The sequence below is a fragment of the Streptopelia decaocto genome, assembly GCF_964273445.1.
Source record: "Streptopelia decaocto genome assembly, chromosome: 1".
Taxonomy (NCBI): Eukaryota; Metazoa; Chordata; class Aves; order Columbiformes; family Columbidae; genus Streptopelia; species Streptopelia decaocto.
This window is the reverse complement of record NC_138663.1, coordinates 168,889,263-168,912,833: the sequence shown is the minus strand read 5'-3', so window position 1 is coordinate 168,912,833 and position 23,571 is coordinate 168,889,263. Positions and strand designations below refer to the sequence as shown.

Here is a 23,571-nt window from a genome sequence, read left to right as displayed (position 1 = left end):
TCACTGCAGTTAACCCTTCTTCCTTCTAAGTTTAAGTAAAGCACTGACTTCCCTCCAGCTTTCACCTGGAGGCATTTATCTTGCAATCAATCCCGCAATATGAAATCCAGTTTGTATTGGCACAATGGTTTCACATAAAACCAACCATGATTTTAGCAGAAATCTTATGCTGCAAATCCCTGCTCCTGTCTTGACTGACTCTGCAATAATCCATGTAGCTTATTTGGTAACACAAAGAACCAAAGTTCACTTTGACGCAATTACCTTCCTTTTCTGTTAATATCTATGTCTGGCATCCTAAACCACCATACTCACTTTGATGCATGTTCCCAATCATCAACAAATGATTCTGTATACCTGCTGTTCTGCCTTCTGCCATACAAAACTCTACCTTCTGGTTTGATTATCTGTGGGCTTAAAAATAAGCAAACAAAAAAACACCCCACTCTAAGACTCATCAAGCACTTCCCTTTCTCTGTCTTCCTCCTGCAAACACCAACCAAGAAACCCTTTTTTTTTTTCCTCATTTACTGATGTCCCCTTCAGCTTAACGCTTCTGTACATGAGTTGCCAGCAGAAGTCTCCATGGGATTCTGCATCACTGCCATTTTCCACTATATATTTTCTATACATGCACATTCTCTCTTTCCATAGGTCCCCGATTCCATCCTCCCAGTCACTAGTCTTTCTGCCATCTCACAGCCTCTGCCACCCTAACCCACTACTATTGCAGGTGGCAAGTCAAGTGCAAGCTGCCTTTAACCACTAGAACCATCCACTGAAAAACAATGCAGCTGAACCCCTCCTTAGCACCCACATCAGAGACAAACATCCTTGTAACCTTCAGGATGTGGAGTATTATTTACAGAAGCATTAAACAAAGCCTTTCTCCTCAGTTAAACCAGCTTGATGAGAAAGGCAGCATCGCTTGGCCCATGCATGGTGTGCTTTTGTGGGCTCCTATTTGCTCTTGATGTTCAAGTCCCACAAGACACAGAGCCCACAGATATAGTAATCTTATCTGTGACACACTGACCTACAGGTTCCAGTGGCCCTTGCTCATCTATACTACCAATGGCTCTGGACATTTAGGACCTGACCCCTACAAGCATCTGTGCAGCCACCTGCCTACATCCCACCTCCTACTTCCAGTGTAAAATCCTCCTGCAGCTCTAGATGTAGGCAGACCTAAATTCATCCTGCCTTAATTAATGTAACTGCATAGGGCTATCTTAGGCCACTCACCATAAATGCCACTCACCAGAAACACCTTTATAATCACCAAGAAGGTACGGTTTGTATGGAGTAATAGTATTTTGCATAAAGTATGTAACACATTTTGGGGGAAAAAAACAATGGTTTGAGACACACAAAGTCTTATCCAGGTCTAAAACAGAAGCACAGGCTTGCATGCTCATGTTCTTTCCAAGAGCATCATTTGTTCACAATAATACATCATACCTCCTGAAAAACTGTGCCTTGCTATCTTCTCACAGTCGTGAAACAACTACTACATCAGCCAGCAGACACACACACACATGGGATGGGCTTTTCCCCAGGTAAATCCAACATCTCTGCGCTGGAGGTGTTCCTCTGCATTAAAAACACTGGGGACGTAAGGCAGACTCCTAACTTTGGGAACAGCTAGAGGCACTTTCCCACCAGCAGCACGGATGGCCTCCAACCACCTTGTCCTCTCCTGCACGGCCACGGCTGTTTTGGGGAATGAACTGGGAAAATCACCCCGGTTAAGAATAAATCGGTCAAAGTCAGGAAGTTGGGGCAGTTTCTTGATGCAATGGAGTCTGCTGACTGTGGAAGTGGTATGAGTGATGGGGGGACAGGCATGACAGGAGACTGGCACCAGGGACCACGTAACCCAGCACTGACACTAGGAGAAGCACAAATAAAACCACAGCTGGCAGCAGCTCCGTTCAGTTGGTGGAACCAAGACCTGTTCCTCCCTAATGAGGGCACCAAAGGAATCTCAATCTGCTCTGTATACAACTCGGCACTCGTAATATGTACACAACACTCTCCTATATGCTTTTTCTCCCATATGGATGCCCTTTTCCACCCCTCTTCCCCCGCAGCACGAGTCTAACACCAACTTCAGGACAGTCTAATACCCACCAACTTCAGGACAGTCTAACACCATGCTCCAGGGATAAAGAAGTTTCCGTTTTGAAAACCTTAACAAGCCCAATAAGACCAAATTATGATCAGCAGCCTTTAAACATAAGTGTATATGAAAATTCATATGCAGTAAGTTAAGCGGTAAATGTAATTTACTTAGGCCTATCACACAATCTCTCGCATAAACGTAACAAAGAGCAATTCAAACCACCCTCCAAGGAGTTTAGAAACATTTACAAGACATGAATGATGATGTATAGTGTCTAACTCCAACAAGAAGAAAACATGCCAGTTTGCAGTCCATCCATTGTGAGTAAGGTACTAACAACCTGATTTTTAGGAGCACTGACTTAACTCCAGTGGGAGTTAGGCTGTTTAACACAGGTGAAACTGGAGCCACGTATTCCACTTCAGCGCCCCTTATCCAGCAAAACTCTCACAGATTCTCTCCAGTCCTCCAGCATTCAGAAGTAGCTATTGCACCAATAAACACAAAACCCCATAATTATTATAAATATAATTTCACAGACACGCAATAACTTTCAATATGGCCTAAACTCTTCAGAGATATTAATTTAAAAGCCTGAACCAACAGTTTAGGATTCCCCCTAAGCTGCAGCTTTCTGAAGTCAATATTTGTAAATCATGTTTCACGTTTCCACGGAAACCAAGTGGGTAATACCTCTCGCAAACAGCCTCCTTCAACATAGTTTTCACAGCTACAGAGCTCATAGAAGTTATTCTCAGTCTGACAAAGGAAAGAAGTTACACTTTGCCTTACATCTTACATCTGAAGCACATGTACTATTCAGCTCTTCTACATATTTTTCCCAATGGTAGAACAAAAAGTGTCCAAGGTAAACATCATTACATTCATTTTGCACATGCCAAAATGAGGCATTTCTTAAATTACTTCCAAATTATCAGCCGGTACACCACCTATGGAAGTTTGAACATATCTCACCACCGTGTCTAAAAACATATTACGCATCTCATGGTAAAGTTCAAATGTTAATGAAGACAGAGATCAAATCTAGAGATAGAGTAGCATGTTATAATAGAACGCTGCTTACTTGATTATTTTCTATTATTTTTCTTATTTAACAGATATTTAAATCAATTTAAGGCATGACTAGCTTACTGCATCCTGTAGACATAAAATAAATTATGAGGAGCACAAAATATACTCAAAGTAATTTGGTTGATGGGATCTTTGGAAAAAGCAAGATTATCAGCGAAGCAGCAATGACATAATATCTCTATCTGAAGAAGAGAGGAGGAAAAATTAAAGCCTGATATTTATTAAGCAGAACGAACAAATTCTGAATTCCACTTTTACTAATGTAAAGACTTAAAACTTTAAAACAAAATACCTGCAACAGTATTTTTGTGCTCTTGAACACCGAAGATAGATCAAAGCAACAAAGTGATCCATTTTCTTGTCTGTTAGAAGTTCTGTAAGACTTCTGTTTCTAACAACATGCTTTTCAATTATATAAAGAGCATTATGCGTCCAAACATCACTGCTGAAAAACAAAGACTCTGAAGTTTCACCAGAACAATCCAGACTGGAAAAATACACATCTCATCCTCACATCTGCTCGCATCGACCTACAAGATGCCCTGGACAAGTGTTTAATACACAAACCACAGATCCAAAGTTCCTCAGGCTGTTGCATTTTGTTCGCTCAGGAGAAATTCAGCGCTGGATAAGACATGGATGCTCTTTAGCATTTCTGTTGTTACCCTGAGCCACCAGCTCTTCAAGAAAGTACCTCAACCTCTCTCAACATAACAGGCATCAATCCAAGTCCGTGGACTTCAGCTGTAACAAAATTCACTGAATCTAGCATGAATCTGCAACCTACGAAGATCCACACTAAAGAACACCACACAAAATAAACCTGCAGCTTCTCGACAAGCCTAGAAGAAGCAGCCAGGATACTCTTTCAGCATTACAACAGAAGATCGTTCAAACAACAAAAATGAACCCATGATAGCAGAAGCACTTTACGCAACATACCAGGCACCACATTAGCTATGTAAACTTCTGTGGTGGGCAGTGAAAAACACTTTCTGTCTTGCAAAGCATCTCAAAGTTGTCTCCAGTGTAAGAAATGTCATTCCAGAGCTGATGACTGATTTTAGTAATGGACAAGACATTTACTGGCTAATAACTACCGCTGCAATAAGGTAAGTCCATGACACACAGGAAGTATATTCAGCAGTAAATAGATTACGGAAGATCTTAAGCCACCACTGATCAACACTGGGCTTTCTTTTTGCCACTATTTACTAATGAAACACACATTTTTAGTCTTCTTGGACCCTTTGTGTCCTTTCCCCACTCCTTAATTTAGTAGTTTCTCTCCCCTGCAACCTGCCTTCATCCCAGAGAAGGGCAACTCACATGGAGTCCAACAGCACAACGGGGAAACAGATGGCAAAGAGCAGAAAAACTCTCCCAAGACTCTGGAGCCACAACAAACACAAGGACATGTACCAAAGGCAGCCCCTAACCCAGAGTACAAGGAGATTAAAAGGCCCAATGGATCCTTCTGCTGGACTGCAAGTGAAGTCATGGTCACCTCAAACCTCAGAGGTCCCAGTTACAGAAGAGCGGGACACAAAAGGCACCTGACAGTATGACACAAACAAAGACATGAAGCCACTTTACACATGGCAACTTGTGAGGCACCAAAAGATTTCCCAAAGGTAACACAAGACACAAGCACTGAGACACCATGTGAAGTTCCAGATGTCTGCTGCACCCACCCAGAAACCAAGGGGTTACTGCTTCACAACAGCATTTTCAGAAACCGCTGCAATAAATCTACAGCAGAAATTCAGGGCTCCAGGGATACATAACATGCCATGTCATCTATAACATGAAAATATAAATGAAGGGATGGCTGGTTTTTACATTTAGAATTGCGTGCAATGCAAATTAACTCTGCATTAAAAAGAAAAAAAAAAACTAAACAACTTGAAAGTAAAAAAAAGGCTAATCCATTGCGTGGAGAAAAGAAGAGCAACATTGCTGTTGAAGAATAACAAACACCACCTAAAAATTTCAGTAAAAAATTATATCATTATTAGCCTTTGTACAGAAAAGATTTTAAGCTAATGACTGCAAACACTTTAGGCTCACATTTCTTCTTGATTGTGCAAAGAGCTGTACTCAGAAGACAAAGTTCAAAAGCTCCATGGAGAGCTGTTCACACCACTGCTGGACTGTGAGGGGCTATTTCTTAATAAACTGGTGGTTCATAAAGAACATATAGATCTTGAACAGTAGTAAGCCCTATGGAAGAAAGCACAAGCCTACTTCAAGCACCCCACTGAAATCCCTGACCAAGAGACAGCAGAGTGAACTGGAGAAGACTTTGTCAGGAGGAGGAACTGGAGCAAATGCTGGGACTGTAACAAGTGACCGGAGGTCAACTGGATTTTAGAAAGCTGATCTTCCCCCACAGACCAATTAGTTTCACAGCAGTGGTGTCTGAGATGTGTGTAAAAGTAGCTTTACAATGTATTTCACTTTTTTTTCTTAAAAACACAGATAAGCCAACATCCATTTGAGCTTCTTTCAAGAGCATAAGGAAATATTGTTTCAGCAGAATCTCCATCATGCCTGGATGTATTTATAGCGCTATTATCCGTCTCAGGCAGCTTGAAGCATTAACAAAACCTTTCCTCTGACTGCCACTTTTCAGTTTTCTGACTTGCTGCACCGGGCTACACCGCACAATGGTCCTTGTTCCCAACCCTGATCCTTCTCACAGGATCCGCACCAGTTACGTCAACTTGCTAAAACAGAGTGACACAACCAACAAACTTCCTTTTCCCTCTTTGAGAAGGAAGAAGGGAATTACATTTCAAATCGTACCATTTTTTTGATAACTCCGCATCCTACATAATTTTCCTTAGCTCCATGAGAAATACAAGTAGAATGGAGTTGGCGCACTAAACAAATCCATACAAGGAAAAAGCTGGGGGGGCGGGAAACAAAAACAATCCCACAACAACCAATGCAACACACACCAAACTTGCTTTGGCCTTTACTTGCTATTTCAAGAAGCTAGGGAGAAGGCAAAGAAAAGAAAAAAAAAAAAAAAAAAAAAAAAGGGATAAAGGTCCATCTTTAGTTTGGTTTCCTTACAAAATAAGGAAATAAATACCTATGATCACAGTTTACAGTCCGAACATGTACAACATATAACTATTTCTCCTTGAGAAGACCAAGGAAATTGCAGTATACACCTAAGCATGGAAGAACATTTCCAAAAGGGATGAAATAATTACAGGGAAGAGCTCCAGTCTGTTAAAGTACCAGTAGGACTTCAATGAAAAGATCACTGTGAAAGAGCACAACTTCCCCACGTTGAGCAGAGCTCAGCTAAACCACCTGGTATTCTTACTCTTTCAAAAATGGTATAATTAATGAACAACATGTTGGGAGGGGGGGGAGGGAATGGGGTATCCAAATAACAGTGTTATTAAACTTGAAATGATTCTGGAAAAAACATAGGAAGAAAAACCAGAGCAAGCAGAAGACAGGAAGGTCTGAGCAGCGCAGCAGCAGTAGAGCACATCAAACACAGAGCCTGCACGACTCTGCTCAGCTGGCACCTCTGGCCAACAAGCATCTTATTTCGTACTTTAGATACAGAACACTGAATAGGCATGTTCAAAAAGGCACCTGACAAATGGGGTGTCAGTGTCACCAGCTGAGAATAAGTGAAATATTTGAAAAAGATATTTTCATAGGCAGCTTCACAAAATTAGAATAGATGGCTACTCCTATCTTTTGACAATGTTTAATACACCTAGAAGCAGCAGGCTAACCAACAGTGCTCCAAAACTTGTCTGGTAAAGAAATGGCTTTTTTCTGTAACATATGTTCTAGTGAACACATCTGACTCTTATTTAAATTATTCAACAAAACTACATTTGAAATTATGAAATTGATTTACATTCCTTCTTTCATCAACGCTCAAGCAGTACTCATTTGCTGCTGAAGTTTCAAAGAAACTACTAACCCAATAAAAAATATAGATTAAACAAAACTGAAATGCAGTAAACAAATCAATAAGCAGGTGCATCATAGAATATAGTCTTTCTCACAGCTTATTCAACCCCCACAGACTAATAACTAGCTCATTCAGAAGTTTAAAATTCTGCGGGGAACAAAAACTAGGTAATTGTGGGTTTCTCTTCCAATCTTTAAATATAAAAAAATGCTGAAGGGTGATACCTACTAGTTCTAAAACTCTCAAATATATTTCAAACAGAAACTACGAGTTTCTCTTAATAACCAAATATTATTTTCCGTCTATTTCATATAAAAGTTAGTTTTAAACACAAATAATTTTAAATAAGATTTTAAAGTAACCTGGAACATTAAAAACAAACCAAAATATTAATAAAAATAATTTAAATGATGTTTTCTACAGTTTTAGTTCCAATTTCTATCTAAGTATATTTAATGAAGTCAATAGTAAAATTAAAGCATCTAGTAAATAATAAAAACTTCAGCCATATTGTAATATTAATCATACAAAAATTTAAACTTGGTAAACATTAACTTCACAAACTTGTTCAGTATGTGGGTATGCATACAACGTATTCTCTTGACTAAAAATTTGAGTATACTCTGCATAAAGACTACTCCGTCTGCTGTGTATCAGCACATTAAATGTCACTGAGAACAGAAAATCAGTAAGAACTGCAAAAACCAAACAAGATTTAAACTGATTGTTCAAATCAAGTTCTCTTGCCAGCCACTTTAAAGTCAAAATGATTTAAATCAATTCACCCTCTTCAACAGCCGCAAATTAAAACACTGTTCAATTATGTGAACTCTGAAAATGAAGATGGAGAAGGAATTGACAGGAAACTGGTCAACCACTCACTTAAGAGACAGAGGTATAACAAGGTTAAGTGGCTGGAAGCACAAATATATGGATAAATTCAGATCACAAATAATGCATAGAGATTAGGGTAATTATAACCACTAGAACAGCTTACCAAAGACAACAGTGGATTCCCCATCACATGAAGTTTTTTTTACATTACAAACATGTACTCACAAAGTGTTCCAGCTCCAAGGGACCGTGAGGATTTCACACAGCAAGATGACACCCTACTCATGGCATAATTTAAATTGAACTAGATGATCACAATCGTCTTTTCTGATCTTCAAGTCAACGAATCTACAATTTGATCCCATGTTGAGATCTTGTACTTCTTCTCACTTCATCAAGTACTGCTCTCAGTGAGTATAACTTCATTTATCATTACAGTAGGTTCCATCTGCTACCTGCTTAAACGCTAGCACGTTCACCACCAACTAAAGACTTTGAACAGAACCAGCCATCATCCGAAACCATCCTTTAGGATGACAATGAACTCCAAATGAAGCTTCACTCTTCAATTAAGACCTTGAACAGAAGCTTATCAAAGCTTTTCACTAAGTCATTGCAGAATTAAACTGTATTTTACATGCTAGTCTATGGGGGGGAGGTACCTAACATGTCCTTTAGCCTATGACACAAGGAATTAAATCCCCCTCTCAACATGGGACTTCATGTTTACGCAGGAGATTGATGTACAGACAGCTAGGAAAGCCGTTATCAGGCACCAAGAGCAAGGATGATAGTTCAGTGGTTTAGGAGTCCTTCTAGGCTGTTTTGCTTTTAAACTAAGAGCTCACTTTCAAGCTGGAAGCCTCCTACCAGATATACAGCACTAGATTAGTCTCCAAAAACAGGGTTCACATTACAATCCAGGAGAACGAATTGAATTCAGCACCTGTGGCTAAATTCAAACTTGTTCATCCAAGCAGAAATCCTTAAAAGTCTTTGCAACTCACACGTTGGTTAAATGTGGCTTCACTTCTTCTACGGCACTTGCAGCGCTGTCTAAATGTTTTTAGGACACAATTCCCATACTTGACACCGTTGCCAGTCCTCAAGCTTCACAGAAGCAGCAGTCTGGTCATTCAACGTTTAAACTGAAAACACTATAATGACAAATGCTGACTCGGATTACTGGTTTAGATCATATCAAATGATTGCCGTAGCATGTGTCTCATTTCTGCTCCCTCCTATAAAAATTATTTTTACAGATTCCTTGATACAGATAAAAATTTTCAGGTTTGCTGAATTAGTTTTAACATTGTATAACACAAGGAGAATATTTCCACTGACTATTTTCATATTTCTAATATTTAACCGATATGAAAAGACTTTTCATGCTACCCTCATGTTTCTATTTATGACATGACAGCAATATCCAAGGAGCCAGCCTGGATGCAGGACCAACCCTGGCTCTGGGTCTGCTGACAGACACTTCAACACCCACGGCCAAACGCAGGGGAGCATCCTCACCACCCTACCTGCCCTGCTCTCTAACCAGGGAGGCACTGTCACGGAAAGCCACGCTCTCGGGAGGGCAGCTCTGCTCAGAAGGATTGCCACTGAACCACCAAGAAAATATGCCTCACGGGGAGTAAGTAGCAGTTTTAAATATATATATATATGCTACAAATATATATATAGTAAAATATAAAAGCACAACAGTACAAGCAGAAATGTTTCTAAGAAAAAGCAGAAAAGGAAGAGAAGTTAAAGTTGCTACACTTCTCATAAACTGAAGGCAGCTTTAAAATAATCCAGGATCCAGAAAATGTGACTGGAAATAACAATTAAAGAAGTTTTTTAATGACGAGACACTGTTCCATTCGCCATACCCACAGAAGGGTTACAGCAAGAGGAAGAGGATGAGAAACCAGCAACCCTCAGCCAAAGAGGGGCTGGGCAGCAGTGATGGCAAGAGGCAGAGCCACAGCCAAACACAGGGATGAGAACTGATGGATGGGAACATGCAGCATCGACTGCTGCCAGAATTCATCACAAGAAGAAACTTTCTCCTCTTTTTTCTTTTTCCAAGACAAGGAAAAAGAAATGCCAATGAAAGTCACACACAGGTGAAAGTTCAATAATATTTGGGAGGGATCTGAAAATACAAATGTATTTCCTTTCTGTTGATGATCTCAGGCTACGCTCTCTGCTCACAAGAGGGCCTGGGTACCAAACCGCTACGCTCCTAGTGCTGCCCCTATCATATGAAACCATAGCCTGGCTTCAGGGTGGCTGCTCTCACAACACATGGGGTAACTTAAGCACCAAATAACAAAAGCCACAAAACTGCTATTCCTTCCTCACCGCCACCAAATCCTGCAGGGCCAGGAATGCTTCTCCCAGGACTCCAGCAGTGCAGGTCTCCTCACAGAGAATCACAGAATGTTAGGGATTGGAAGGGAGCTCAGAAGATCATCTAGTCCAATGCCCCCGCCAGAGCAGGAACACCTAGATGAGGTTACACAGGAATGTGTCCCAGGCACGTTTTGAATGTCTCCAGAGAAGGAGACTCCACAAACCCCCTGGGCAGCCTGTTCCAGTGCTCTGGCACCCTCACTGAGAAGAAGTTTCTTCTCAAATTGAAGTGGAACCTCTTGTGTTCCAGTCTGAACCCATTACCCCTTGTCCTACCATTTGTTGTCCTCTCACCTATCTTTAAACAAGCACAGTGCACGCATCCATGCACGAGCTAAACATCTGAGATTTCCTCTACCGTCAGCCAACAGAGAGGCTTTCTGATGGTCTTTTGAACCACGAGAATGATTTTGGCATCATGATTTTAGTACATGCCTCTGAGGCAAGGACAAGTTAGGCTCCTCTTTTTGGGAAAGGAATGTATTTTATTCAAGCTATCCACCAGAACTGACTTGGGCAAGTGTCTGCAACTGCTATGCACAGACCCAAGGCTCCCATCCCTGCCCAGCCCACATACTTCTTTAGCACAGCAATGAAAAAGAAATACTGTCTTCCTAAATCCAGCAACACGTGAAACATAAAGGAGAGCACATCTCTGGCAAGCACAAAATAAATCCATCTTGGATGCTGTCTGGGATGCAAAGAATAAAAAGTGTCCTAAATCTCATTATATTTTTCAATTTGTGCTATGTTTATATTTAATTGTTCAATGTGACTATCATAAACTTTATCCAAATAGAATCAACCAAAAATCACAAATCTATCACCTTCTCAAAACAGAGTCCGTAATTATTGATATATACTCTTTAGACAAATGTCAGAGACATTTTAGCAAAACGTTGGTTTAGCCGAACACAGATAGGGAAAATAAAAATGAAAATGGCAATGCTTTCTGAAATAGCAGCCTGCTAACTAGACTGAGTTTGCATGCTCTCCCTTTCAAATGGGGAAAAATAATTCAGTTTGCTCTTCTTTTTCCTTTCAAAATTCTGTATGGCACTGTCTATACAAAAGATTTCCTTAGTTTTTCACTGGTTCCATCTAACCAAGTTTCATTGTGTTACTGATTTATAGAAACCGGAAAATAATGTTTTTCCCCACCTTTGTTTTTTTAAGGGAAATCTTTTCAGTTCTCACTTAACCCAAATTTTCTTGCAACTGAAAGATTCTTTGAAAAAGGAACTGGAAGAGCTCCAACTACCATCCAACACTTTAAAAGATTTTAAAGTGTCATCAGTCACAGCTCTTTAGATGCTCTTCCAGAGCACTGCCAACCCATACTTGAAGACTAACTCAATACTGGTTTTTGCCAGCATTGCACACTCAAAATAAAGACAACAAACAAACAAACAAATCTGTATTATTTAAAGTCAAGTCCTGCTCAGATTTTTGTCAAATGTTACTACATAATGCTCACAACAGTTTTCAGTTTCTTTTTTTTCCAAGTAAGAATGGGCAACTGATACCACTAACCTCAAATATCTCAGTGGCTACCTTGGATGACAACGTGTTATCGCATCTGCTGTAAAAGGAGTTTTCACGTTTAGCAGATCATCTGAAAATGCTGGTCCCATGGAAAAAAAACTAATAACATCCATGGTAAATGACAACAGTCACAGTTATTATTTGAAAATCATGCTGCAAGTTTCCAATATTGCATTATTCTATATAACAAACTTCAGTCATTTCAGCTGAAATTCACAGTGACTGCTTCTGCAAAGCTTGAATTGGAAGTTTTTGAGAACACATCAGTCACTTTTAACAATTTTGGTTGTGGAAAAGAAAGCTAAAAAATAATTCAGAATGTTTTGTTTGGAAAGATTCTCCCACAGGGATCCACAGAAAAAGACAGAAACTGCTGGGGTTAGATTATTGTCTTTACCCATGATGTCAGCCTGCCGAGACTTGAACAAAAAACCTGAGAATTACAGTTCTCCCAGGCTCAGAAAGGCTTCCAGAGCTTGCTGGTAGCACCTCCAATTCTACTAATGGACCTAAACTTACTTCCAATTGTCAAGGACCCATATAAGGCTCCAGAAAAGAGATGCAAACACCACCACCAGCCAAGCTCTTCTCAGCCAAGGCAGAGAATCACAGAACGGTTGGGGTTTGAAGGTACCTCTGGAGATCGCCTTGTCCAACCCATCTGCTAAAGCAGGTTCACCCAAGGGCACGGGAATGTGTCCAGGCAGGTTTTGAATGTCCTCAGAGAAGAAGACTCCACAGCCTCTCTGGGCAGCCTGTTCCAGTGCTCTGGAACCCTCAAAGTAAAGAAGTTTCTCCTCATATTCAGATGGAACCTCCTGTGTGCCTATCATTAAGCACCACTGAAAAGAGCCTGGTCCTATCGTCCTGACACCCACCCTTGAGATATTTATAAGCACAAATAAGATCCCCTCTTCTCTTCTCCAGGCGGAACAGACCCAGGTCTCTCAGCCTTTCCTCATAAGAAAGATGCTCCAGACCCGTGATCATCTCTGTAGCCCTCCACTGGACTATGCAGGTAGGCAGAGGGAGGATGAGGGTTAGCCTTTATAACCTCCTAATCTTCAGAGCTCTGACCTCCTGACAACACCCCACACTAATTAGCAATTAGGGTCACTGCTTACCACCTTACAGAGAGGGTAACAAAGCGGTCATCCATGACATCCAACAAAACCAGGACCAGAACTCAGGTTTCCTGACACAACAGATCACCTGATTAATTATCCCCTTTGTGGCACTGATGTCCAAGGTCATGCATTTGATTGTTCTACATTTAAACGACGAGAACACACTCGCCCCACAGCCAGGCAAAAAGCTCAGGATTTTTGAGTCCCATCATTACTCTGCTATGTAGCAAACACCACATCAGCCATGAGCAAAGCGCGTGTTTCATTCCTGTCCTGGAAGCTGGTTCACAGAGAGGACAAAAGCTTGCAACTGCTAACCAGACATTCCATAGCTCAAGGGGTGCTGGTCTGCACTGCAACTCCAAAGCCTGTCAACGCCAGCACTACAAGTGACCCAAAAAAGGATAAACAACATTGCACGATTGCATTTCTTTCAATAATAAATAAATAAATAAATAAATCTATGAACAAATAAACCAGGTGATTAAAAAAAAAAAAAAAGAAAAAAAAGACACTGCTAGGATTGCATTCAGAGGGTAGGAAATGACAGTGTGCAACTGCCTTGGCAAATGTTATTCAATATCACCAAACACATACTTTTAATGGTCCTTAATCATGGGATCTCCCTTGACCCTAACACACAGAATTTTAGTAATCATATACCTTAGCTTTTGCATCCTCCTGATTTTACTGAACTTTTTAAAATAATAAATAAATAAAAGGGATAACCAGCAAGCCAACACCTAGACAAGTCCTACCCTTGTACCTGCAGCTGAAGGGGTTCTTCTGACCCAGGAGCTGATGTGCACAGATGTGGAAAGCATGCAGAAACATAGTCACTATGAAGCACAGAGTCCCTGAATTTATTTCACATGACTTCATACACACTCTCCCAAGTTTTACCATATATTTCAGCTGAGAAGCACTGGGATGGCTCATGCCACCATCCCTTCTCAAAAACACAGGAAATGACAGAAATAGTTGTAGGACCAAGACACACCATAATTTAAAGTTGTCTTCTCCAAATCAAGATACATCGTTCTGCAGTAGAAACAAACGCAAAAAATATTTGTATATTATAATTTGATTTTGGTTTAGACCAAAGTATAGATCATGTTTCCTGATTCATACCATGAGATTTTACACCAAACTCAAGAAACAAAAGTCCACAAAGCTCAGTGTTACATACAGTGTAGATATACTGACTTTGCTGGCAAAGCCATGTTCATTTTTTCTCTTCCTTCTGTCTCCCAGTATTATTTTAAGAATTCTCTGCTGCCAAAAAAAGTAAATAAAAGTTATTAAAGAATATCCTATCATTTTTGTGTTATAGTTAATGCTTGGGAGCAAACACAACAGCACAGACTCAGGGAAAAAAAAACTTCAGACCCACCAGTCACACCAAACTTTGCAGAAGTATGAGAAAGTTCACAGATTTTAGGGTGCCAAGTCTAAGCAGACCTTCTGCACAGAAAAGAGCTTCCAAATGTAAACACAGCACCACTAGCACAGTTGGGTGTTTTCATATGTATAAAACAAAAGAGACTGCATAGCTGTCCTCACACTGGTCCAATTTTACCCACTTTTGCAACAGTGCTACATACATATATCAGGTCTAGTCAAAGCCCCAGTCAAGTTTGTCAACATAACTCTATGCCTGGCTGCCTGGCTATAAACTGAAAGAATATTTTTTACACTGAATCCTCAAATGTAACTGTTGTTCCTTTTTTTTTATTTTATTACCAACTTTAAAAAAAAAAAATCAGTTGAAGTAAGAGGACTGTCTAAAGTTCAGCTGTTGAACACAGGGTAACATTGCATGGAGCTTTTTCCACTGACGATCAACGTTGAGAATGTCCTTAGTACTCTAGTGCAAAAGCATTTATCTTTTCTAGCATAAGCATGCATTTAATTAAAAAAAAAAAAAACACATTTTTCACTGCATAGGAAGGGTAGTCATTGCATGCTTTCACATTTGCACTTACAAAACTCAAAATTTGTCTTACATATACAGCACTCCTTGCACAAAAAGAAAAGCCATAACCTGACTGCTCAATACTTTCCTTCACATCTCACTTTGAAACAGCACGCTCATTATATGTTTCCTTCTTAGCCAGGGAAAGGGAGCATGCTTGTCTTTGCAGCTCCTCCTCTTTCAAAGACGCACAGCTGCAGCTGTAGTAAACAACCACTAGTCAGGAGCTGAGAAGGTCAAAGTCTCGGTGCTGCATCCATTTCAGCTTTTCTAAAAATGAAATTTCCATTAAAAAAAAATTAGTATTTTGTTTCACTTTGTAGATGCATCAAGGAAGGCAAACCACAATCATCCTCCAACAAATCAAGAGACAACACATCACAAGCCACAACCAAAAACACTTGAGTAAAAAAAACCAAATTATTTCCCCAGCTTTATTAATATACAAACACCTCATCCCCAGTCTCGCATTTTACTTGATTTGAACAAAGACTTGTCAAAACCAACCCTGTACTGACAAGAGCTGTCACACAATGCAAGTTGCACTTACTGAAGGAAGGAGCGAGGAGGTTGTCCATCCTGAATGGCGGTGATCCAGCAGCCTCAAGCGCAGAGGCGACAGCACTATGACTTTGGGAAGGCTAGTGCAAGCAGGCATCGTCTACCCAGCAATGGGCAAAGGCACATACCTTCCCTTTATTTTATAAGCCATACAAAATCTGAACAGTAGGATGCCCTTCTAGAGCTGAAACCTGAGTTACACGGACATTCTGCAACCCTGCTGTGTGGCAAAGGGCTTCCCAAGCACCCGGGAGTGGCATCACCCATTTCCTCAAAAACATGGTCTGTATTTCTATTTGATTACGGTGGGTACTGTCAGGCACCACCCTGGTCTGGGTGAAGACGAAGACGGTCGCTACCATGGGGCTTTGCAGCCCAAACCCTTCACCGAGCCCAGTCAACCATCTCCTGGGGCAAGAAGAGCCGGTTCAACCCTGCTGCATTTCAGCCTCCTCTGGTCTGAAGTGAAACTCTGCTTGCGTACGTTCAGGTCTGGCTAATCCTGACAGAAACAGCTGGCAGAGGGCTCCGCGATTAGCCTGTCCTGGAATCCAAAAGTTTATTTTTAAAAGTTGTTACACATGGTCCTCCTGGGCTCCCAGGGGCCTTTCCAGCAAAGGTTTTTTTTCTACAAGAGAGCACAGGAAGGTCTGGAAATACTACCGCTAAATGTTAAAAAAATTTAAAATGCCTCATTTCCCATCCCCCTTTCTTTACACGTCTGATATTGCCTCACTATCAGAAGCAGAAACCAAATAGTATCTCCCACATCCTAAACTCCTTCCCAGCCCCTCCAGCACACACGCAGTCACTCATCAAACACCCCATGGCATATCTCCTCAAAAAGCCTTTTTCCTCACAGCTGGGGGACAGAAGAGAAAATAGGATTTTTTTGCAACCCTCTTTAAATGCTATGGACTACTCCAGAGGAATAACAAAAAAAACCAAACAAACAAAAAAAAAGAGCCCAAGCCACCTTGTAAAGCTGTCAGTATTCTAAGGAAAAGGTTTGCCTAAATAAAGGTGCTCCCCAGCCTATCCCCCTCCCCCCCCCCAAACATGTACTAGGCACAGAAAAGGGGGGGAAATAATAAAAGGGAAAAAATAAATAAACAATTTCAAAAAAGGAAAATCTGGGTGCTGCTCCCCAGCCGCCAAGGGGGTGATGTCATCTCACCAGGCTCCAGCCCGGGCACCCGCCGGCAGCGCAGCAGCGGCAGCTCCAACCGGCTGCCAAAGCCTCAGGCAGCATGGGGAGGGGAAAAATACAAAAAAATTAAAAAAAAAAAATCCATATGCAATGTTTCCTTCACTATGCGTGGTTGGTTTGTGACGATAGGTGACATGCCAGCTTGCAGACAGCGGTTTCAAGTTGATTACATCCCATTAGAAAGATATTCCCCCTCCCCCAGCATGAATATTAAAAAAAAAGAAAAAGCAGACTTGTTTCATGCAGCCTTACGTCATTAATAAAATGCTCCTATCGCCCCATCTGTGACCTATTCAGCACAGTTACTAATCCCACGCTAAGACCACTTTGCTGTTCCAGTACATTTCAGAGTTGTAGACCAACCAGAAAGCAGAAAATGGAGCCCACACGCCAGCACTATATAAAGCAGCCTCGCAAAGTTGCCGCGAATATCTACCTGCCGTGACGATACAAAAAGGGAAAAGCAAAAAGAAAAGGGGCGAGGGGGGAGGGAGAATAATACCATTTATTTCCATGATGGATAATTAAAATAAATAAATTGGTTTACTTACTTATTTTCGGGGGGGGGAGGGGGACTGCCAAAAGCTAGCTGGATTTTACAAGCTCAATATAAATCCCGATGCAAGCGAACTTCTCTTCGGTGCCTCCTACCAAACTGCCCATACCTGCTCCCTAAGCGCGTAAACCAGCTATTTTTCACATAAGCCCATTTGCGGGAGCCAAGGTCCAAAAAAACCCACCGCCTGGAGTGAAGCATCACATCCCTGCAAACCACAGCAGGGGAAAATATAAAATAACCCATTTTGTGTCTCCTATCCGCCTCCCCCCAAAATCCTGCACCACCCTAACGGGATTTTGAGGGGAGGCAGACAGGAGCCCAAATTTCATCTCAGCAGCAAAAAGCTCTTGGTGGGCTTCATGGGATGACACCGACGCCACGGGGCACGCTTTGGGCACACGCTTTTAGCATAAATACCAGCGGTTTGCTCCCCAAGCAACGCCAGACGACTTCTAGAAGAGCAAGTATTTATTTTAACAGAAGATAATTATTTCTGTAGAAGGTAGCACAGCGTTACCCTGCAATTTTTATTTTTCTACCCCCACGGCGTTACACTCCGATTTCTTCCCCCATTAGCGTTACACTCTGATTTTAAAAAAATAGTTAATTTTTTTTTAATGTATTAATTTTTTCTCACCCCCCCCCCCCCCAAAAAAGGCGCAGGGGCACGGCGGCGGCCCGGGGCCGGCAGCACAAAGGGCTGGGGCGATCCCAGCTCATCACTCCTCTCTTATCGCTTTTTGCATTTATTTCTTTTTTTTCCCCCCCCTTGCTTTTTTTCACCGCGCCCCCCTCCCCTTCCCTCACATCCCCCCCCAAAGCCTCAGCGGGAAAGTTGCAGGAAAAGTTCGGGCGGGCGGCGGGGGCGGCCCCCAGCACACACACACACACACACACACACACATGGGGGGGCACGGAGAGGAGGGAGCGGGGAGGGCACCGTTAACCGCCGTTAACCCCCCGCTCGCCCCGGCGGCGCTGAGGGAAGGGGAAAGGGGGGGCGCCCTACCCCCGCTTTTCTTCACAATTATTTAACTTCAGTACAGGAGCGATTTTTTTTTTTTAAAGCTGATTGGGACAGCAGCAAAAAAAAAAAAAAAATACACGTTAGGCGTTTATTCTGATAAGAAAGGGAATCGGCACAGACCTGAGCAGAAGCGGCAGAGCAGGAGAAACTGTTTCCTTCCCCTGACACAGGGTCCCCGCTCTCTGACTGTCTGTCTGTCCGCCCGGGGCAGTGTCACACGCACTCACCCACACACCCGCACTCACAGCAGCGGCGGCCCCGGGCTCGCCGCCGTCCCCGGGAAATGAATGGGGGCAGCCCCGGGGAACCGCGGCGCTCGCCGCCGACTTACCCGCGTCACATGATGAGCCAGGGGCAGGGTGGGCCGGGGGTGGAGGCTCCCGGCGCCGCCTCGCCTCGCCTCGCCTCACGGTGGGGCCGCCGCCGTGACACCCCACCGGTCGCTCAGACAAAGGGCCCCGCTCCGAACCGGTGTCCCCCCTCCCCAGCTCCCGGCCCCTGCTCCGGCCGCGGCGGGCGCCGGTGGCGTCGCTGGCATGCGGCGCGTCCCCGCCCCCACCGGCAGCCGGGCGGGGGGAGGGGAGGGGCCGCGCCCCCGCCCCTCGGCCGCCCCGGTGCGCCGCCCGCCCCGCCCCGCCCCGCGGGGTGGGGACGGGAACGCCCGGCCGCACCGCCCGGCCCCGGCCGCGGCCCCAGCTCACGGCCGCCCGGCCGCGGGGGGCAGGGCAGCGGGGCGCCGAGGGGAGGGGCAGGGCGGGGCCGGCAGCGGGAGGCCCGGCACGGGGGGGGCGCTGAGGGCAGGCGGGGCCGGGACGGGTTAACGGGGTGTCCGGCGCGGCTCGGCGGGGTACGGGGAGAGCCCGGGGCGGGGGGACACACACTGGGCCATGGGGGTGCTGAGGGGAGCGCCGGGAAAAGGGGAGACGGAGGGACAGGGCGCTGCGGGGAGCCCCGCGGGTGAGCGGGAGGGCGGGCGGGGCCGCGCTGCCGGGGGCACGGGCGGAGGGGGCGGCGGTCGCTTCTCTCCTCGGTTCGTCTCCGCTGGCCGGGCCGGGCGCTGCGGCCGCGCCGTTACCTGGCGGGCTGGCAGCGGCTGGGCGCTGCAAACCTCTCCTTTAGCATTCTTTTTATTATTATTATTTTTTACACTGCAGCTCGTGGGAAGTATGTGAGGTGATTTTTTTCTTTTTTCTTTTTTTCGCATGTAAGTCTGAGTCGCGCCTCTGCAAACTGAGAACTTCCTTTATGGGAAGGTTGGGTTTTTTTTTTTTCCACACATAAGAGCTGCAAATACAGGTTTGTAACGGTTTTTAATAACAATACACAGAGAAACAGAATCAAAAATCTTGAAGTTTGTTCACAACACGGATGTATTTTAAAGAAGAATTTTAAAAACCCCGGGAAATAAAAATACCAATCCAGAGAATCAGGATTGAACTTCAAGGACCAAATCTCCTGTTTCTTTTGAAAAGCGTTCTTACACAGTGAAGTATTTCGGTGGAGAGGTCCTGGCCCATGCCTGACCGGTGTCAAAGCTATTTGGCTGGCCTGACAGGTTACCTCGGAATTCCCTCAGCCCTTTGTTAAAGTAAAGCTGATGTGGCTGTTTTCTGCCTCCTCCCCTGTGGTTCCCGTTGCGTGAAGTAAACACGGCATGGCCAGAAGGCAGGTGAGCTTTGACCAGCCCTGGCTGCTAATGTGGTGTCTGGGCAGTGCTCCGGTGGGTGGAATTCAATTTAAGGAAGTTTAATAACCTTGTGAATAGCCAACGTGCTGCCCTCGTCCTAGATGGGGCAAAACCTGTGGTCAGAGCACGTAGAGAATGGCAAGTTCCTCATGATCTCCACCCCTCGTCCTCCCCAAATTCAAACTTGGCTCAACAGCTCTAGAGGATCCCAATAATCTGGTAAATAATATACAAAAAGAGAGATTCCTTGTCCAGTATGTTGGCCTGTGGTGTGTGTTTGAAAAGCCTGTATAGCTTGTGTATTTACACAGAAAGCCAGGCTGAGCTCAGGTAAATAATTACTGCTAAAACGCTATTACTTTCAGTAAATACAAGCTAATGTTTGCTGCTCTACACAGTATTTACTGAGGAAGCCAGAAGAACCAGAACCAATGTTTGTTCCCTGGGAGGATTTCATACCAACTGCCTGAAATACACCTGTGCATTGCTTCACGTGCTCTCCCTGTAACTAGTGCTCTGCCGCCTCTTGGTATAAAGGTAATGCAACCCTTTTGCTGTTTGTCGCTGCATCTTACCCCTATTTCCACAAGGTTAAAAAAAAAAAAGGCAGAAAAGCAAATAAAAAATGTCAAAATGCATATGAACAGAAGTCAACCTCACAGTCCATATAACTACATGTCCCCTCAAGGTATAAAGGAGATTAGGCATGATTTGCTATTATAATTTTGCCTCTAGTGTAATCATTTCCTTTGGAGAAAAGTGAGCATAGAGTTAAAGTGCTGTCTGATGACCCAAGCAACATATTTCCTTATATTATTTCTTTAGATGCAAAACCAGTTCCAACAACTCATCGTAAGTTATATATATGATTCATTAAATTTCGGAAGATTTTAATCCAGTCAGATGTTAATATTGTAACACTTGTTTTAAAGATAAAATATGCAATCCCACAGGAGGCAGGCTACTGTAGAACACCACCAGAAACATTCCCTGGATAGATGCTTAGCTTATATTCAGATTAATCAATAAAAAACATGAGTATTAACATGCAACCTTCTTAAACACTTGGAACAGGGAGCAATGATTTCCCAGCACTGAACGTTCTGCAGAGAAGAACTGGTTTCTACCTACTGAGGTTAAAGGATTAATCAGTACTTGGCACATGAAAAATGAGTAGTGATAGCAGGAAGATTGCATGTAGTCGATGTGATAAGGTGTGTAACAGAGAAACATGGTGTTACACACATTGCTGTGCCCTGAGAAGCAGACGAAGCTCATTTCCATTGGATTTCAGATAAAATATTTTAAAACATCAATATTTATTTTGTCATACTTAGAAATATTTTATTAATTTATCTAATATATCTAAGGAAATCATCTAGAAGAGGGGTTGGCTGACTGACATTTGGTGATAAAATTTGTTCTCTATGAGCTTCATTATGTGCTATGTTGGCTGTTTACATGGTCTATTGCCTGCTACTAAGAACTATTACCCATATGCATGAATTTGCAGGGCAGTATCTAAAGCAAAAAATATGTAGCTACATTCAGAGGAGAAATTTATTACATGATTATATATCAATAGATTGATACAGAAGTAGGGATATTACACATTAGTATTTGATATATATCACAGATTTATAGAGAAATGTAGTTCTCAATCACATGCTTTTATGGAAAACCTGTCCTACTAAATCACCATCTTGGCTCACTCCATATACCTGACCCTTCTGTTTCCATTCTCATCCAGCTTAACAAAGCCGAACATACATCGTCGATTTGAAAATGTTCTGGCTTACGTTTTAACACAGAAATACTTCTAAAACATTCAGTATTTATAAAGATTTAGAAAGTTCTCTTTTTTTTTTTCCCTGCATTTTTTTTTCTCGAAAGAAGGACCTTTAATTATATTTCCTATTAATCAACGGGACTTTTCAGCATGCTATTTTTTCAGAAACAAGAGTCTTCAGTTTCTAAATGGGAACCTTAACAATGTATTGCCATACACAAATCTAAAAATAGAAAAACATACATTTGGAAGTCAGGAAAATGAGTTTGCCTATGCAACATTTCTGGTTACTTTCTTTTTCATAGCTAGATAAGTGTGTTTATGTGTGTATTTTAGAATTTTTCTGTAATTCTGTACCACTTCTACCATATTGCCTACAAAGCAGTACTACTAATTCACTTTTATTGAGTCCCAGTACTTACCACCCCAGATGGCTCTTTCCAGTCTTCCTGTAGCTGCTCTTCCTCTACTGGAGTTTCCTAAACCTTACCAAAAAGGAGGCCCCATAAGACCTCCCCATACTGCTCCTCTCCTATAATTGTCCTCCATTGGTACAGAATTTTCTTCACTGTTCTTCCCCAGTATCCATTGTCCTATTTGCATTTTGCTTTAGATCTTAATCCAGCAAATGTGCCAATAAAAAAACTCTTGAAAGCAATTTAGCAACTTCTACCTTTAACTGAAGCATATTTTAAGTCTTTTTTTTTTTTTTTAATTTAATCATAATGATTCAATCATTTCTCGAAACAGGGAATGGCATCACCAGCAGAGAGCACACTGGAACCTCAGAACAAAAGAAAACAGAAAAATCAATAGCATATTTTAACAATGCAAGCCTGAAACAAATAAAAATACATCTGAAATAAATCAGTAATGTGCTGAATATTGTGAGATTTTTGTCATTTAAATTAACACCAGTCATAAAAATATCATTCTTAAGTTATCTATTGTTTGCTCCATTTCAGCTTGTATTCAATTTTCTAACTCAAACAAACAAACAAAAAAAATCAAACTTACTACCCAAACCAAAAACTAAATGTGTTTTTATTTGGGACGCATGGTTAGACAAAAGCTTTAACAAATTACATGATATATTTTAGAAGACAGATTGTGTTCATTTGCTGAACTTAGGGAAACCTTTGGATTGACAGATAATCAATTCAAATACCTGCAGTTGAGAGATTGTGTTACTAATTCCTTTCACAAGCCTTCTCTTTTGGATACAGGCACGTAAACAGGGATTTTTTTGCTCAGGAATTGCCCACCTCAGCAGATAAAGCCTTGCAGGTATGGTTGCTGTCTTGCAGTCCAGGCTGTGATCATCTGCCAAGAGCTTCCTCTGCTCCTTCTCCACTCAAACTGGAGTTAAGCTCAACACAGCTCCGTGCGCTTTGCCCCTTTATCCAAGAGCCATCATCAAGCATGAGGCTACAGACTTTTTTTTAGGTGAGGACATCAGTTTCTGTTTCTTTGAATCTACTTCTAAAATATTTCAACACGCACGGCACTCGGCCATCAAATGCAAGGGTTTACAGTCAACTTCTAGGTGGCCACTAACCAAAGTGGTCAATCTAAAATGTGGAAGTAAAATGGACAAGTAGCACTATCGTATTTCATGTGACTCATTCAAACATCAGCAGAAATATTCCTGGGGTGTGAAAATGATAGCTTTTGTA

The 23,571-nt window shown here is 42.4% G+C and overlaps 1 protein-coding gene and 1 long non-coding RNA gene across 6 annotated transcripts in view; one reads left to right on the top strand and one right to left on the bottom strand.

Moving 5' to 3' along the window:
• The window catches only part of KLF12 (KLF transcription factor 12), a 255,559-nt gene extending 236,621 nt beyond the window's left edge, over positions 1-18,938 (bottom strand). For 3 of the 5 annotated variants that reach the window (XM_082063805.1, XM_082063809.1, XM_082063810.1), the window contains exon 1: positions 18,751-18,938. The gene's annotated coding sequence lies outside the window, so the exon portion shown is untranslated. Of the gene's footprint in view, positions 1-15,612; positions 16,233-18,539 lie in introns of those variants that run through there. The other 2 variants (XM_082063806.1, XM_082063807.1) reach the window with 2 other exon arrangements.
• Positions 18,939-19,500: 562 nt separating this feature from the next.
• On the top strand, positions 19,501-22,778 carry LOC309439615. Its single transcript, XR_014184048.1, has 3 exons — positions 19,501-20,088; positions 20,505-20,643; positions 22,646-22,778. It is a non-coding gene; the product is annotated as an uncharacterized lncRNA (long non-coding RNA).
• Positions 22,779-23,571: the final 793 nt, after the last annotated feature.